General features: G+C 35.2%; 1 long non-coding RNA gene across 4 annotated transcripts; it reads right to left on the reverse strand.

Moving 5' to 3' along the window:
* Positions 1-373: 373 nt before the first annotated feature.
* On the reverse strand, positions 374-3,088 carry LOC139862272 (uncharacterized). Of its 4 annotated transcripts, XR_011764110.1 has the most exons (5): positions 2,698-3,088; positions 2,399-2,452; positions 2,116-2,217; positions 791-1,991; positions 374-626 (listed from the first exon to the last, which is right to left on the reverse strand). It is a non-coding gene; the product is annotated as an uncharacterized lncRNA (long non-coding RNA). The 4 variants fall into 4 exon arrangements; XR_011764109.1 differs by lacking the exon at positions 374-626 and having other exon boundaries at positions 658-1,991; XR_011764112.1 differs by lacking the exon at positions 374-626 and having other exon boundaries at positions 658-1,994.
* Positions 3,089-16,510: the final 13,422 nt, after the last annotated feature.

A 16,510-nucleotide genomic window follows, 5' to 3' on the forward strand; every position in this document is an offset into this window, starting at 1 on the left:
CAAGCTCAAAACCAAATACATCCTAACAAAAGTATCGCCCCCTTTAATATTTAAGCTTCCACCTAACCATACATTTCACTATTTCAAACTTCTCATCTAAATAAGAACATTTGGCGAAATTCTTATAAAACAATTTGTACTTGTCTACTGCTACATGACCATCACTTCATCTTAAAATGTCTAGCTCATGTGAGATACATAACCAAGTATCACGTTGCGTTCAAAATTGACAATTTAAATGCTCAATAAATCAAAACATCATGAAATGTCTAGCTCATGAGCAAATATATGCAGCTAAAGCATCACTTCATCTTAAATACAACAGATGCTTAGCCTTTGATTTCACTAATTACTGAAATTCATAAATTTGGTAACAATTTTCACATGAAATCAAGTATTCATTTACTCTCTGAATTGACAACAGCAACAGGTAGTACATACTCTGATACTAATTCCGAATCAAAAACACATCTACACGCAACTAAACAAAAAATGAAACATACTTATATTCAAAACCCTAGCGAGCAGAACAATACCTACCTATACTTGATCATATCAGGAAAAATCAAAACATCTCCATCAGATAAACCAGTAACATCACCGCCCTGGCATATCGTCAACAGAGTCTACAAAAGTAATAACACTAATTAACACTTTAAACATTCAAATATTCCGCGGCGGCCAACCATTAATACGTTTAACGCGAGTCAATTTACTAATTAATAAAAGTAAACAATGGTGTCACAACTGGAATATGTAGTACGTGGAGTATATAACAAAGGTGTCACACCTGGAATAGATAACAATGGTGTCACACTTGGAATAGAAAACAATGGTGACACAAACAATTATACTAAAGTTTACACAACTCGATGGGTAAAAGCAACGCTTTCGATCCGTTTCCCATTTCAGTGAGGACAGCAACATTAGTACTTAGCAACAGCAATACGCCTTTTTCGTGAATCTTGATATAAAGATGACACACCTGCAATTAATAAAAAAAAAAAGGAAATATGCATTACACAATGTCATGTTAAATTTATAACAGTTGGGGGCGAATGAACATTGTCAAAATGAGTAAATATCATTAATGGAAAGAGAATCTGCACTCAAATAACATAAATAGTAGTAGTTGTCAATATGAAACATCCAACCTAAGCTTACCTTAAATAGGCACTTTACAAAAAGAGTAAGTACCTTTATTTGTAGAGCGATGAAGGAGTACCTACACTCAAACAACTCAAATAATAGGCTTCAATGAGAAGCCCAAAGTGAACGCTTATTTTGTTTATTTTAAAAGACCAAACTACTACAAAAACCCTCCACAAAAGCACGTACCATGATAAAACTCACATTCAGTAAAGCATAGAAGAAAGCAAACGAAAACCCAAAAACATTCACATACCATTTTTCTACATAAGTAACAGTGTTGGCATTCGTTTTTCCTCCCGAGACCAACGAAAAATATAAGATTTAGAATTCCAGCTAAAGCTGAATATAAGTTACAGCAACTGCACTAAGCTGATTCAAATTGTAGTTAAAGTAACATTAGTAAATTTAGAGCTCATTTCATAATATGCATAGTGTAAATGAATTAAAGTAGTATATATCACAATTTTATCCCAAATTCCGCATGTTAATTGGGCAATATGATAATAGAACTGTTGTTAAAGCTTTAGATTTTCAGTATTATAAGTAATATGGGTACTCTAACCTTATAGTTTGTGGATTTAGGTACGTACTTGGTATTTATTTTTCCTTTTTTTCTAGTTCGAGTTCTTCAAACTATACGGGGGTTGATTGGAAGTATGTTATTGTCTGCATATCATCTTTGGTACCTGTGATTAAAAAGCTTCTGATCAGATTTGAATAATCTAATGCAGAAAGAACGCTTTATTTGAGCTAATGACTCTTGTATCAACTGGTCAAACTCCTCCACATCGGGCTTTAGGTGGTAGTGGGTTGCTGAGATTCCAAATACGGTGGTTTTCCTGCTACAATGTAATGGTGTAATGTGTTATATTCCTGGCTTCGTTAGACAATATGGTGTTTACGGTGTATATAGATTTTATTATTTGTAACTGTAATACAAATTTTTAACATAATTCAACATACCATTATATATTGAAGAAATATCACAATACTTCGCTGATGTCGAGTTATCTGATATCGATCCACCACTGGTGCTCAACAAAAGTTCAAGTTTTTAATTTCCAACTGCAACAAATAGATTGAGGTAAAGGTCCGTTATACATAATTTTCAAAGTATAATTAATTGATTGCACATAACATGCTGCATTCCAATTAATTAGACGAATGCTAAGACTCCAAAACCTAATGAATTTATATTTATATCTACATTAATCAAAAAGTAATAAGAACAAAATGAAACGCTAACCTTAATGACGATCTTCCCTTGTTAACTTCTTTGATCCTTTTAATTAGTTGCCATCTTCCGTCGACATTTTTATTTACACGTCACAAAATAAAGTTAGTCAAACACCTTAAATGAAAAATCATAAAGGAACGACATTATACCTAATTCGTTTAGTATGCAATGTAAAATGGCTACTAACATGTGCCAAAAAAAAAAAAAAAAAAAAAGATCGTATCATAAGAATGTCAGATTAAACTTAAAAAGGCCAAAATGTCACCTGGATACAAAAAAGTGAATGAGAGAACAATAGATAAAAGTACCTGCAAATAAGATAAAATCACCATCGATTTTAGAAGCGTATACCAAAATTGCAGCAAGTTTAAGGGAAAACGAATATATCAAAAAGTATCAATAACAGAGCCATACCAAAAAGCCTCTTCAATCAGTGTTAGTAACCCAGAAAAATCCAAATCAATCGCAAACAACAAACCAACTTAAAACCCTGATTTTTTAGTTCCAAACTGTAACCCGAAGGTGACCAAAAAGCAGGGTATACAAAACAACACTATAAATGAAAACTAAATTTATTATATCCATCCAAAATATGTATAAATCTTTCTATATAATTCGAAATAATAGTTCACAGTTTGAAACTAACTACTAATTTAAATCATAATCTCCATGTTCATAAATCAGAATATATAATTCCTAAATTAAATTAATGCTCCGAATCCTATTTTTTTTTTTTATATTTAGATAGTGTATAAACTTATTTGGTTAACAATTACCTGGAAAGCCGGCTTTAACAACCATCCATTTATAAGCGGCGGTGGTGATGGGTTTGTTGGGTTTATTAGTTTGTTTCCATTTATGTGAAAGTAATGGCCCAAGCCTAACAAATTAGGCCCAATTGGTTGTTTGACTTGGTCAACCATCAGAGGGCATCTTTAATTTGAAGTTGTGCAGCTGTTTTCAATGATACGAGAGAGTGAGATTAGATAGAGATCAAGAAAAAGAGTGAAAAACACATTTCCCGTCTACAGTGACAGCAGGCCAGAAAAGAGACGATCCTCGGAGATCCGACCGTTGAATCTTCACGATATTTGGGCTGTGTCTTCCTGACATCAGTGCCAACATTTTCAACCGTTGAATTCGTCTAGAAAGGCCTGTAGCTCGTGATTTTGCTGCTGGAACAGAGGGCAGTTTATTGGTAGTGTTGTTCATCTTTTGTCTTTAATTTCTTCATATACTTGTTGATTATTGTTGTTCAAGAGTATGATGATGTTGTATACCTCTAGTTGAGCTAGAGAAGGATTATTGTATTGCTCTCCTTGTTGATGATAGTGGAATTTAAGTGGCTTACGAGTCCCGTGGTTTTTACTCTCGATTTTGAGGAGTTTTCCACGTAAAAAAGTCTCGTGTGTATTGTGTGTGCTTTGTTATTTCGTATTTGCTGATTTGGGACAGAATTGGGGCTGATTTGTGGTGATTGTGGTATACCTTATTTGTTAGTTTCCTCACGGGTTCATACGGGTCGGGAAATGCTTGTCAAACGGGTTTGTTTCCGCTTTGTAGTTTGCCCGTTGTGACAATTTTCCCATCAAATTGGTATCTAGAGCTAGGTTATTTGATTTGACTTGTGTGAAAGATGGAAGCTAATACAAGTAAGATGATTAGTTTAAATGGTTCAAATTATCATGTTTGGAAAGGCAAGATGGAGGATCTTCTTTATGTAAAAGATTATTATTTGCCTGTTTTTACTGAGGATAAACCTGAGGAAAAATCTGATGCTCAATGGAAAATTTTGCATAGACAAGTATGTGGGTATATTCGGCAGTGGGTTGATGATAATGTAGTGAACCATATTACTGGGGAGACTGATGCTAAAGCCTTATGGAAAAAGCTTGAGCAGTTATATGAACGAAAGACTGGGAATAACAAGTTGTTCTTAATTAAGCAGATGATGGCTTTGAAGTACCATGATGGGACTCCTATTACAGATCACCTAAATGCATATCAGGGTATTATAAATCAGCTTGCAGGTATGGGTATCAAGTTTGAGGATGAGATTCAGGGTCTCTGGTTACTTGGTACATTACCGGACTCTTGGGAGACTTTTAGGACATCTTTGTCCAACTCTGCACCGAATGGTACTATCACCATGGAATTGGCTAAGGGTAGTATTTTGAATGAAGAGATGAGAAGAAAGTCACAAGGTTCCTCTTCACAGTCAGATATCTTGGTCACAGAAACGCGGGGGAGAAGTCATAGTAGAGGTCAGGGTAAAAGAGGCAATCATCGTAGCAGCTCACGCAAAGGCAAATTTGCTAATGTTGAGTGTTATAATTGTCATGAAAAGGGGCACACAAAGTGGTATTGTCCAAAGTTGAAGAATGAGAAGAAAAAGGCATATGACAAGAATAAACAAAAGAAAAGTGATGGTGGTGATGATGATAAGGTTGAAGTTAACGCTATCACAGATGAGTTCTTTGTTTGTATTGATTATGATATGATCAATCTTACTCATGATGACACGAGTTGGATTGTTGATAGTGGTGCTACATGTCATGTTGCAATTTGTAGAGATCACTTCTCATCTTACACTCCAGGTGACTATGAATTTGCTAGGATGGGTAATGCCGGGTTATCAAAGATCGTTGGTATTGGAGATGTTTGTTTGAAATTTGACACGGGAATGGAGTTAGTTTTGCATAATGTAAAACATGTTCCGGATATGAGACTTAATGTTATTTCAACAGGCATTCTTGATGATGATGGTTATTATAACGGTTTTGGTAATGGTATTTGGAAACTAACTCTTGGTTCTATGATAGTGGGAAGAGGCAAGAAAGACTCAAGATTATACATCACGCGTCCGAAGATTATCCAGAACATTGTTAACGCAGTGGACAATGTTGATTCTACTGAGTTGTGGCATAAAAGACTTGGCCACATGAGTGAAAAGGGGATGTCTATCTTGTTTAAGAAGAATGTGTTGTCGGGTGTTAGTGATATTAATTTGAGTAAGTGTTCTCACTGTTTGGCAGGGAAACAGACCAGAGTTGCGTTTAAGAGTCATTCTCCTTTTCGAATGGAGAACATACTTGATCTAGTTCATTCGGATGTTTGTGGGCCTATGAAGACTAGGACACTTGGTGGATGTTCCTACTTTGTTACATTCATCGATGATCATTCCAGGAAGGTGTGGGTTTATACCTTAAAGTCAAAGGATCAAGTATTTGAAAAGTTTAAGGAATTTCATACACTAGTTGAAAGGCAAACGGGGAAGAAACTCAAGTGTATTCGGACTGATAATGGCGGTGAATACATTGGCAGGTTTGATGCTTATTGTAAGGAGAATGGTATTTGTCATAACCCGTCCTTAACCATAAGAACGTGTTAGATAACGTATGATTTCATTGCGAGGTATTGACCTCTATATGCGACATTTTTAAAAGAGAAACTGCATATATTATACATTACAAACCATAACCATTATTTTTGTTACAAGCTTTAGACAATAAAAAGATGATTATCGTTTAGCGATAATCTTCGACTTACAAACTTTACATATAATGATAACAACACGATTTCGAGCATATTTTACAACACAAATCCTTGGGTATGCAGTTTTATTTTTGACACAAATATGCGTACGCAAGATCCTGCTCAAATTCAACATAATGCAGCGGAAGCTTTAGTAATCACCTGAGAATAGACATGTTTTAAAAGGTCAACATAAAGTTGGTGAGATATAGGTTTAATGCCGGCAGCAATATATATATATATAGACCACAAGATTTCGTATATAAACAGTTTAATAAAAATATTCTAAGTGGTTGAGCACTTGGTAACCATACTTAACATTTAATCACGTCGCATATTCCCTTTATTATGAAATCTTACTACACCGTACCAAGTGTAGTCACGAAACGAAGTACTGTGCAACCGTTGAATACTGGTCGTCCAGTCCGGTTGGGGTTGTCAGGCCCGATAGATCTATCAACAGGATTCGCGTTTACAATACCGCTGTAAATAACAGTTACCAAGCTACAGGGAAGTATGCCAGTGGTACAACTCAACGTAGAATATATTTTTCAGTTACTTGTGTCCATAACGTAAAACATAAAATACATGTATTCTCATCCCGAAATATTTAGAGTTTAAAAGTGGGACTATATACTCACTTTCGTCTTGAAGATATATATATAATTTGACTTGGTCTCCGGTTGATATCACGAACCTATCCATATATAATATATCAATACCTTTTCTTTTTAAACAACCGTCACATATATATACTTGTTATACTTTTAATACTTTGAATAATTCCTTAGTCCGTAGTTAGCAGTTCGTTGTTAGTAATTCAATTTTAATGGTTCATTTTTAGATGTTTAATATACCCGCAATGAAATAAATAAAACCCCCAACGAAATAAATAAAACCCCATCGTATATGTATTGGTCGAGATTAATCTTGACCCATGGTACCGGTGTTGTCAAATGACGTGTTGCGTACATAAAGTACCGGTGTTGTCAAATGACGTGTTGCGTACAATCATGGGATCTTATGATTAATCTTCTCGTGTTGTTTACGGGTGATCCTGAACCATATAAAATTGAATTATAAGTACATATATATAAAATATCATGTTAACTTAAAAAGATGTGATTTATTTAATTTTTTCCCAATTATTTTCGTGGCTAAACTAGTCTTGGATATCCGATTTTGTTTCGGTCATAGTTTCTTCGTTACAACTCCGTTTTCGTTGATTCAACTTGCCATCTCCTTGGATCGAGTCCCTCTTTAAGACTATGAACTATAAATACCTTAGTTTGTATTCAAAATCACACGGCATAGGTCAAACTTTAGTGAAACTTATGAAGTTAATCATTTTCCATCATGTAAACAACCTCAAATGATTATTTTTCTAAAAATACTTATACTTTGAGTTAAATCATGAAATTTTTATGTGTTATCATATTCATAGTAAAAATCATTTTTCCAGAAAATAAAACTCCAATTCAAAGTTTAAGATGGTTTTTAATTATCCAACCCAAAACAGCCCCCGGTTGCACTCCGACGTCGTAAATTCAGTTTTTAAGGTGTTCTTTGAAAAACCAAGTTATACCTTGTTAAGTTAGCATATAATTAAGATATGTTACAGGTCTTGAAGTATTTTAAAAGTTAAGTTAGAAGGATCTATTTAGTTTGCGAACAAGTTTGAAATCATTCAAACTATGTTCTAGTTTATAAACTCTTATATATATAGCTTTAAATATATGAATTGAAAAAGAGTTGAAGTAGAGTTTTTACCTCAAGTTTAAAATGTAAAGTTTCTGGAAAGAAGTAGTAAAATAAAAGATGAGAGAGTTCTTGCAAGTGTGTGTGAAAATTGGAAGTAAAATTTGGAAAATGAATGTGTAAAAATGAGTTAGAAATGGTGCTTATTTATAGGCTTGAAAATTTGGTTTTTAGTGGAAATATCTAAGATAAGTTAAAATTTATTATGTCATGAATGACATATTATTCCAATAATTGAAGATTTCTATTGGTATATACCAATAGTAAATACTTCTAGAAGCTGTGTATAGTACCCTAGATATACGTATAGGATTATTGAGGAAACGGAACGAGAATTCAAATATAACTATCTTTTGTAAATATACTTATATTGTTTTATGTATAAAAGCCCTTTAAAAATGATTAAATACATTACTTATACGATATATGTATAAACATTATAAATCATCAGTATTTATGTCAAATAACGTTACGTAGGTTATTGTTTTGAAAACTTAAGTTAGTAGTTTCAAAATATACTTATGACTTTTTGTTATTAATACAAAATGAGATATTAAAACATCCTTAGATCATGTTAAATATGTATGTATAATTATCATATATTGTATAGTTCGTGATATCATCGGTCAAACTAGACGGTCAAACGTTGTGTAAAACTCTTTTCAAAAACATAAGTCTCAACAATTTGGATTGCTTATCATGTTGGTAAGGTTTAATTTATGTAAATATTAATCTCATAAGTATAGAATTATCGGAAAAGTGCGGGTCGTTACAGTACCTACCCGTTAAATAAATTTCGTCCCGAAATTTTAAAATTGTACCTATTTTGCGTCATCGAGAAACAAGTGTGGATACTTTTGTTTCATCTGATCCTCTCGTTCCCAAGTAAACTCAGGACCTCTTCGAGCATTCCAACGAACCTTAACGATTGGTATGTTGCTCTGCTTGAGCTGTTTAACTTCACGATCCATGATTTCGATTGGTTCTTCGATGAATTGTAGTTTCTCATCGACATGGATTTCTTCAAGAGGAATGGTGAGGTCTTCTTTTGCAAGACACTTCTTAAGGTTTGAGACGTGAAAGGTATTGTGTACTCCGGCGAGTTGTTGCGGTAACTCGAGTCGATAAGCTACCGGTCCAATGCGTTCGATGATCTTGAACGGGCCTACATATCTTGGGTTCAGTTTACCTCTTTTACCGAAACGTATTACACCTTTCCAAGGTGACACCTTTAGCATAACCATGTCCCCAATCTGAAACTCTAATGGTTTCCTTCGGACATCGGCGTAGCTCTTTTGGCGACTTCGGGCTGTTTTCAATCTCTCCTTGATTTGTACTATCTTCTCAGTCGTTTCGTGTATGATCTCGGGACCAGTTAATTGTCGATCTCCTACTTCATTCCAACAGATAGGAGATCTACACTTCCTTCCATACAATGCTTCGAATGGTGCAGCTTTAATGCTTGCATGATAACTATTATTATACGAAAATTCTGCTAACGGTAGATACTTATCCCATCCGTTTCCAAAATCGATCACACATGCCCTGAGCATGTCTTCAAGAGTCTGAATCGTTCTTTCACTCTGCCCGTCGGTTTGCGGATGATATGCGGTACTCATATCTAAACGAGTTCCTAGTGCCTCCTGCAGTGATTGCCAGAACTTTGAGGTAAATCTACTATCACGATCGGATATAATGGAAATAGGTATTCCATGCCTTGAAACAATTTCCTTTATATACAATCGTAATAGTTTCTCCATTCTATCCGTTTCCTTTATAGGCAAGAAATGGGCAGATTTGGTAAGACGATCAACAATTACCCAAATAGTGTCGTATCCCCAGGCAGTCTTTGGTAACTTCGTGATGAAATCCATGGTAATACCGTCCCATTTCCATTCTGGGATTTCTGGTTGTTGAAGTAATCCTGACGGCTTTTGGTGTTCTGCTTTGACTTTGGAACAAGTTAAACACTCCCCAACATATGTTGCAACGTCTGTCTTTAAATTAGGCCACCAATAATGCGTCTTAAGATCTTGATACATCTTTCCAACTCCAGGATGTATCGAGTATCTTGTCTTATGTGCCTCATTCAATATCAACTTCCTTAATCCACCCAACTTCGGTACCCAAATACGGTTTGCAAAATATCGAATTCCATCTTCCCGTATAACGAGTTGCTTCTCATACTTCTTCATTATTTCATTTCCTATATTTTCTTTAGTAAGTGCTTCTCGTTGAACTTCTTTGATTTGTGAGTTGAGATTCATGCGAATTTTTATGTTCATCGCTCGTACTCGAATTGGTTCTCGTTCCTTTCTGCTTAGTGCGTCAGCCACCACATTCGCTTTCCCGGGATGATAACGAATTTCACAATCATAGTCGTTTATTAACTCGACCCACCTACGTTGCCTCATGTTCAGCTGTTTCTGATCAAAAATATGTTGAAGACTTTTATGATCAGTAAACACAGTGCATCTAACCCCATATAAGTAGTGTCTCCATATCTTTAACGCAAACACGACTGCTCCCAGTTCTAGATCATGCGTCGTATAATTCCGCTCGTGAATCTTCAATTGTCGAGATGCGTATGCAATAACTTTCTTTCGTTGCATAAGAACACAACCAAAACCTTGTCGCGAAGCGTCACAATATATTTCAAAATCATCGTTCCCTTCAGGTAACGATAAAATAGGCGCCGTAGTTAACTTCTTCTTCAGTAATTGAAATGCGTTCTCCTGCTCCGAGGTCCATTCGTATTTCTTCCCTTTTTGCGTTAATGCTGTCAACGGCTTAGCTATTCGGGAAAAATCTTGAATAAACCTTCTATAATAACCGGCTAAACCCAAAAATTGGCGTATCTGCATTGGTGTCTTAGGAGTCTCCCATTTTTCAATGGCTTCAATTTTTGCTGGATCAACCTGAATTCCTTTGCTACTAACAACGTGGCCAAGAAATTGCACTTCTTTCAACCAGAAAGCACACTTAGAAAATTTAGCGTATAGCTGTTCTTTTCTCAACAACTCTAATATCAACCTTAAATGCTGCTCATGCTCTTGCTCACTCTTGGAATAGATAAGAATGTCATCAATGAAAACGATAACAAACTTATCTAAATACGGACTACAAACTCGATTCATGAGGTCCATGAATACAGCTGGCGCATTCGTCAATCCAAACGGCATGACCAAAAATTCGTAATGACCATAACGTGTCCGAAAAGCAGTTTTCGGAATGTCCTCTTCTTTGACACGTAGTTGATGATAGCCCGATCTTAGGTCGATTTTCGAATAAACACATGATCCCTGGAGTTGATCAAATAAGTCGTCAATTCTCGGTAGTGGATACCGATTTTTGATAGTTAACTTATTTAATTCACGATAATCTATACACATCCTAAAAGATCCATCTTTCTTTTTAACAAATAGAATCGGAGCTCCCCACGGTGAAGTACTTGGTCGTATGAATCCATGATCCAGTAATTCTTTTAACTGACTCTGAAGTTCTTTTAACTCGGACGGTGCAAGTCTATATGGAGCACGAGCCACTGGTGCGGCTCCTGGTACTAAATCTATTTGAAATTCTACAGATCTAAATGGAGGTAATCCCGGCAACTCTTCCGGAAAAACTTCAGGAAAATCTCTTGCCACAGGCACGTCGTTGATGCACTTCTCTTTTTATTTCTTTTCGACTTTATTAACATGTGCTAAGATAGCATAGCACCCTTTCTTCAAGCACTTTTGAGCTTTCAAATAACTAATGAGTTTTAGCTTTGAGTTACCCTTCTCTCCATAAATCATCACCGGCATTCTATCCTTACAAGGAATGCGAATTGCCTTCTTGGCACACACAACTTCAGCTCCTACTTTGGACATCCAGTCCATGCCGACTATTACATCAAAACTTCCTAATTCTACGGGTATTAAGTCAATTTTAAATGTTTCTCCGGCTAAATTTATTTTACAATCACGGCAAATTTTATCGGCTTTAATTAGTTTACCATTAGCTAACTCAATCATGTACTTAGCATCTAGAGGTAATGATGAACAATTCAATTTAGCGTAAAAGCCTCTACTCACGTAACTTCTATCGGCACCAGTATCAAATATAATAGATGCGGATAAGTTATTAATGGTAAACGTACCCGTAACAAGCTCCGGGTCTTCACACGCCTCTCTAGCATTAATAACAAATGCTCTCCCACGTGCAGGTCCGATATTCTTCTCTGGATTCGGGCACTGGCTCTTATAGTGACCTTGTTTTCCACACCCAAAACAAGTAATGGTGGCCAAAGCAGTTCTATTTGCATTGGTGGCAGGAGTCTTGGTACCATTTGTATTTGTAACGAGAGCCCTACAATCTTCAGCAAGATGACCCTTTCGATTACATTTGTTGCATACCACATTACAGTAACCAGAGTGATGTTTGTGGCATCGGTTGCATAAAGGATTTTGTCCTTTATAACCAAAGCTTAAACCACTACCCGCACCTTGCGTGTTTTCTTGTTTCTTAAAAGATTGTTGTTGGTTACCTCGATCATAATTTCCATTCCACTTTCTTTTGTTACCTGATACCTTCACATCAGTATTGGATACTTTCTTATCCATGATGACCTGATCCATTAGCTCGTTTGCCATGGTTATAGCTTCATGAATTGTCTTAGGTTTCGATGCTGTAACATTTGCCTTGACCTTTTTGGGCAAACCATCTTTGTACATTTCAATCTTCCGTTCTTCGGTTGGAACCAATTCAGGACATAGCAAAACTAATTCCATGAATCGCTGATTGTAGTTGGTGATTTCAGTACCAATAACCTTCAGACTTCGTAACTCATCTTCCAACTTCCTAACCTCGTTCCTTGGACAATATTCGTTGATTAACATTGTTTTGAATTCTTCCCACGGAGTATCATAAGCTACATCTCCTCCTACAGCCTTCACATAATTTTTCCACCACGTGAGTGCACTATCTTGTAAAGTGCATGATGCATACTTGGTCATGTCCTTTTCAACACAACCACTGATTTTAAACACAGTCTCCATCTTTTCTATCCACCGGGTTAAACCGATCGGTCCTTCTGTTCCACTGAATGATGAGGGCTTGCAAGCTTGAAAAGTTTTGTAAGTGCACCCCACACGAGGATTTGGGTTAACTGCAGCACCTCTTGCAGCCTCGACCCATAACATTCTGTCGTTCACTCGCTGATTGATGAGTTCCTGGATTTCTTGTTCCGTCATTCGGTTCAATCGCGCCATATTCTTCTATAAGAATGAAAAGAAAATAATTATTCACATGGAATATTATAGATGTAGTGTATATTTACAGTACATTATAGCTTATTAATAATATGAACCAGGTATTATTATAAAAGCCTTTTCTTCTTATTAGCGTTTTATAATTATATCTAGGGTAGTACCTACCCGTTAATGTCCATACTTAATAGCTTAGTACAGAATCAATTACCACCATCTAAATAATACTTAACCATGGAAAATTATTGCATTTCACACTTCACTATTTTACATATGCTTATCTTATATCGAACATTAAGCAAACCATACTAATAATATTATACAAAACATTATATGATCCCATGGTTTAATACGGCAGCGCATCGTTTGGTCTATTTTCTAGGACGTTTAGGTTCAAGGAATGGCCTAACGCTTATCCTAGCTGTCTGCCTATATTTTGGCTGTGGGGCTGAAGAACTGGATGCCGGGACAGAACGAATAGGAATAGCGGGAATAGGGGTGGTAGTGTCTAGTGGAGTTGGTGCCACATCATCCTTATTAAACTCAGGATTTGAATTTTCTAATTCATTAGCCTTTCGTTTCTTTCCTAGTTCGAACTCGTCTTTTGTAATTTCCTGTATTTCTTCCTCGGGTTCACTTTCCTCCTCGGGTTCACTTTCCTCCTCGGGTTCACTTTCCTCCTCGGGTTCACTTTCCTCCTCGGGTTCACTTTCCTCCTCGGGTTCACTTTCCGGGTTCTCTATAGTTGGTTCATCCGGAATTTGTGAGTCTTCCCCAAAGATATCATTTTCGTCATCGGATAGGTTAATGACTGGAACACCATCTGAAGATTCTGGTTCGGAGTCGCTGAATGTGATAACAAGTTTTGAGCCCGACATCTATCATACAACAACTAACCCATTAGTACTACATAATATTTACATATAAATTTTAACCAACAATGATAAGCAATGGTTTTTAAATCAGACCCGGTCAAAGTCCAGACTTACTAATGTATCCTAACGATTTATCGGTTAGACACACTAATGCAAACCTGGTTCGCTAAGACCACCGCTCTGATACCACATGTCATAACCCGTCCTTAACCATAAGAACGTGTTAGATAACGTATGATTTCATTGCGAGGTATTGACCTCTATATGCGACATTTTTAAAAGAGAAACTGCATATATTATACATTACAAACCATAACCATTATTTTTGTTACAAGCTTTAGACAATAAAAAGATGATTATCGTTTAGCGATAATCTTCGACTTACAAACTTTACATATAATGATAACAACACGATTTCGAGCATATTTTACAACACAAATCCTTGGGTATGCAGTTTTATTTTTGACACAAATATGCGTACGCAAGATCCTGCTCAAATTCAACATAATGCAGCGGAAGCTTTAGTAATCACCTGAGAATAGACATGTTTTAAAAGGTCAACATAAAGTTGGTGAGATATAGGTTTAATGCCGGCAGCAATATATATATATAGACCACAAGATTTCGTATATAAACAGTTTAATAAAAATATTCTAAGTGGTTGAGCACTTGGTAACCATACTTAACATTTAATCACGTCGCATATTCCCTTTATTATGAAATCTTACTACACCGTACCAAGTGTAGTCACGAAACGAAGTACTGTGCAACCGTTGAATACTGGTCGTCCAGTCCGGTTGGGGTTGTCAGGCCCGATAGATCTATCAACAGGATTCGCGTTTACAATACCGCTGTAAATAACAGTTACCAAGCTACAGGGAAGTATGCCAGTGGTACAACTCAACGTAGAATATATTTTTCAGTTACTTGTGTCCATAACGTAAAACATAAAATACATGTATTCTCATCCCGAAATATTTAGAGTTTAAAAGTGGGACTATATACTCACTTTCGTCTTGAAGATATATATATAATTTGACTTGGTCTCCGGTTGATATCACGAACCTATCCATATATAATATATCAATACCTTTTCTTTTTAAACAACCGTCACATATATATACTTGTTATACTTTTAATACTTTGAATAATTCCTTAGTCCGTAGTTAGCAGTTCGTTGTTAGTAATTCAATTTTAATGGTTCATTTTTAGATGTTTAATATACCCGCAATGAAATAAATAAAACCCCCAACGAAATAAATAAAACCCCATCGTATATGTATTGGTCGAGATTAATCTTGACCCATGGTACCGGTGTTGTCAAATGACGTGTTGCGTACATAAAGTACCGGTGTTGTCAAATGACGTGTTGCGTACAATCATGGGATCTTATGATTAATCTTCTCGTGTTGTTTACGGGTGATCCTGAACCATATAAAATTGAATTATAAGTACATATATATAAAATATCATGTTAACTTAAAAAGATGTGATTTATTTAATTTTTTCCCAATTATTTTCGTGGCTAAACTAGTCTTGGATATCCGATTTTGTTTCGGTCATAGTTTCTTCGTTACAACTCCGTTTTCGTTGATTCAACTTGCCATCTCCTTGGATCGAGTCCCTCTTTAAGACTATGAACTATAAATACCTTAGTTTGTATTCAAAATCACACGGCATAGGTCAAACTTTAGTGAAACTTATGAAGTTAATCATTTTCCATCATGTAAACAACCTCAAATGATTATTTTTCTAAAAATACTTATACTTTGAGTTAAATCATGAAATTTTTATGTGTTATCATATTCATAGTAAAAATAATTTTTCCAGAAAATAAAACTCCAATTCAAAGTTTAAGATGGTTTTTAATTATCCAACCCAAAACAGCCCCCGGTTGCACTCCGACGTCGTAAATTCAGTTTTTAAGGTGTTCTTTGAAAAACCAAGTTATACCTTGTTAAGTTAGCATATAATTAAGATATGTTACAGGTCTTGAAGTATTTTAAAAGTTAAGTTAGAAGGATCTATTTAGTTTGCGAACAAGTTTGAAATCATTCAAACTATGTTCTAGTTTATAAACTCTTATATATATAGCTTTAAATATATGAATTGAAAAAGAGTTGAAGTAGAGTTTTTACCTCAAGTTTAAAATGTAAAGTTTCTGGAAAGAAGTAGTAAAATAAAAGTTGAGAGAGTTCTTGCAAGTGTGTGTGAAAATTGGAAGTAAAATTTGGAAAATGAATGTGTAAAAATGAGTTAGAAATGGTGCTTATTTATAGGCTTGAAAATTTGGTTTTTAGTGGAAATATCTAAGATAAGTTAAAATTTATTATGTCATGAATGACATATTATTCCAATAATTGAAGATTTCTATTGGTATATACCAATAGTAAATACTTCTAGAAGCTGTGTATAGTACCCTAGATATACGTATAGGATTATTGAGGAAACGGAACGAGAATTCAAATATAACTATCTTTTGTAAATATACTTATATTGTTTTATGTATAAAAGCCCTTTAAAAATGATTAAATACATTACTTATACGATATATGTATAAACATTATAAATCATCAGTATTTATGTCAAATAACGTTACGTAGGTTATTGTTTTGAAAACTTAAGTTAGTAGTTTCAAAATATACTTATGACTTTTTGTTATTAATACAAAATGAGATATTAAAACATCCTTAGATCATGCTAAA

The sequence above is a fragment of the Rutidosis leptorrhynchoides genome, chromosome 8 (assembly GCF_046630445.1).
Source record: "Rutidosis leptorrhynchoides isolate AG116_Rl617_1_P2 chromosome 8, CSIRO_AGI_Rlap_v1, whole genome shotgun sequence".
Lineage (NCBI taxonomy): Eukaryota > Viridiplantae > Streptophyta > Magnoliopsida > Asterales > Asteraceae > Rutidosis > Rutidosis leptorrhynchoides.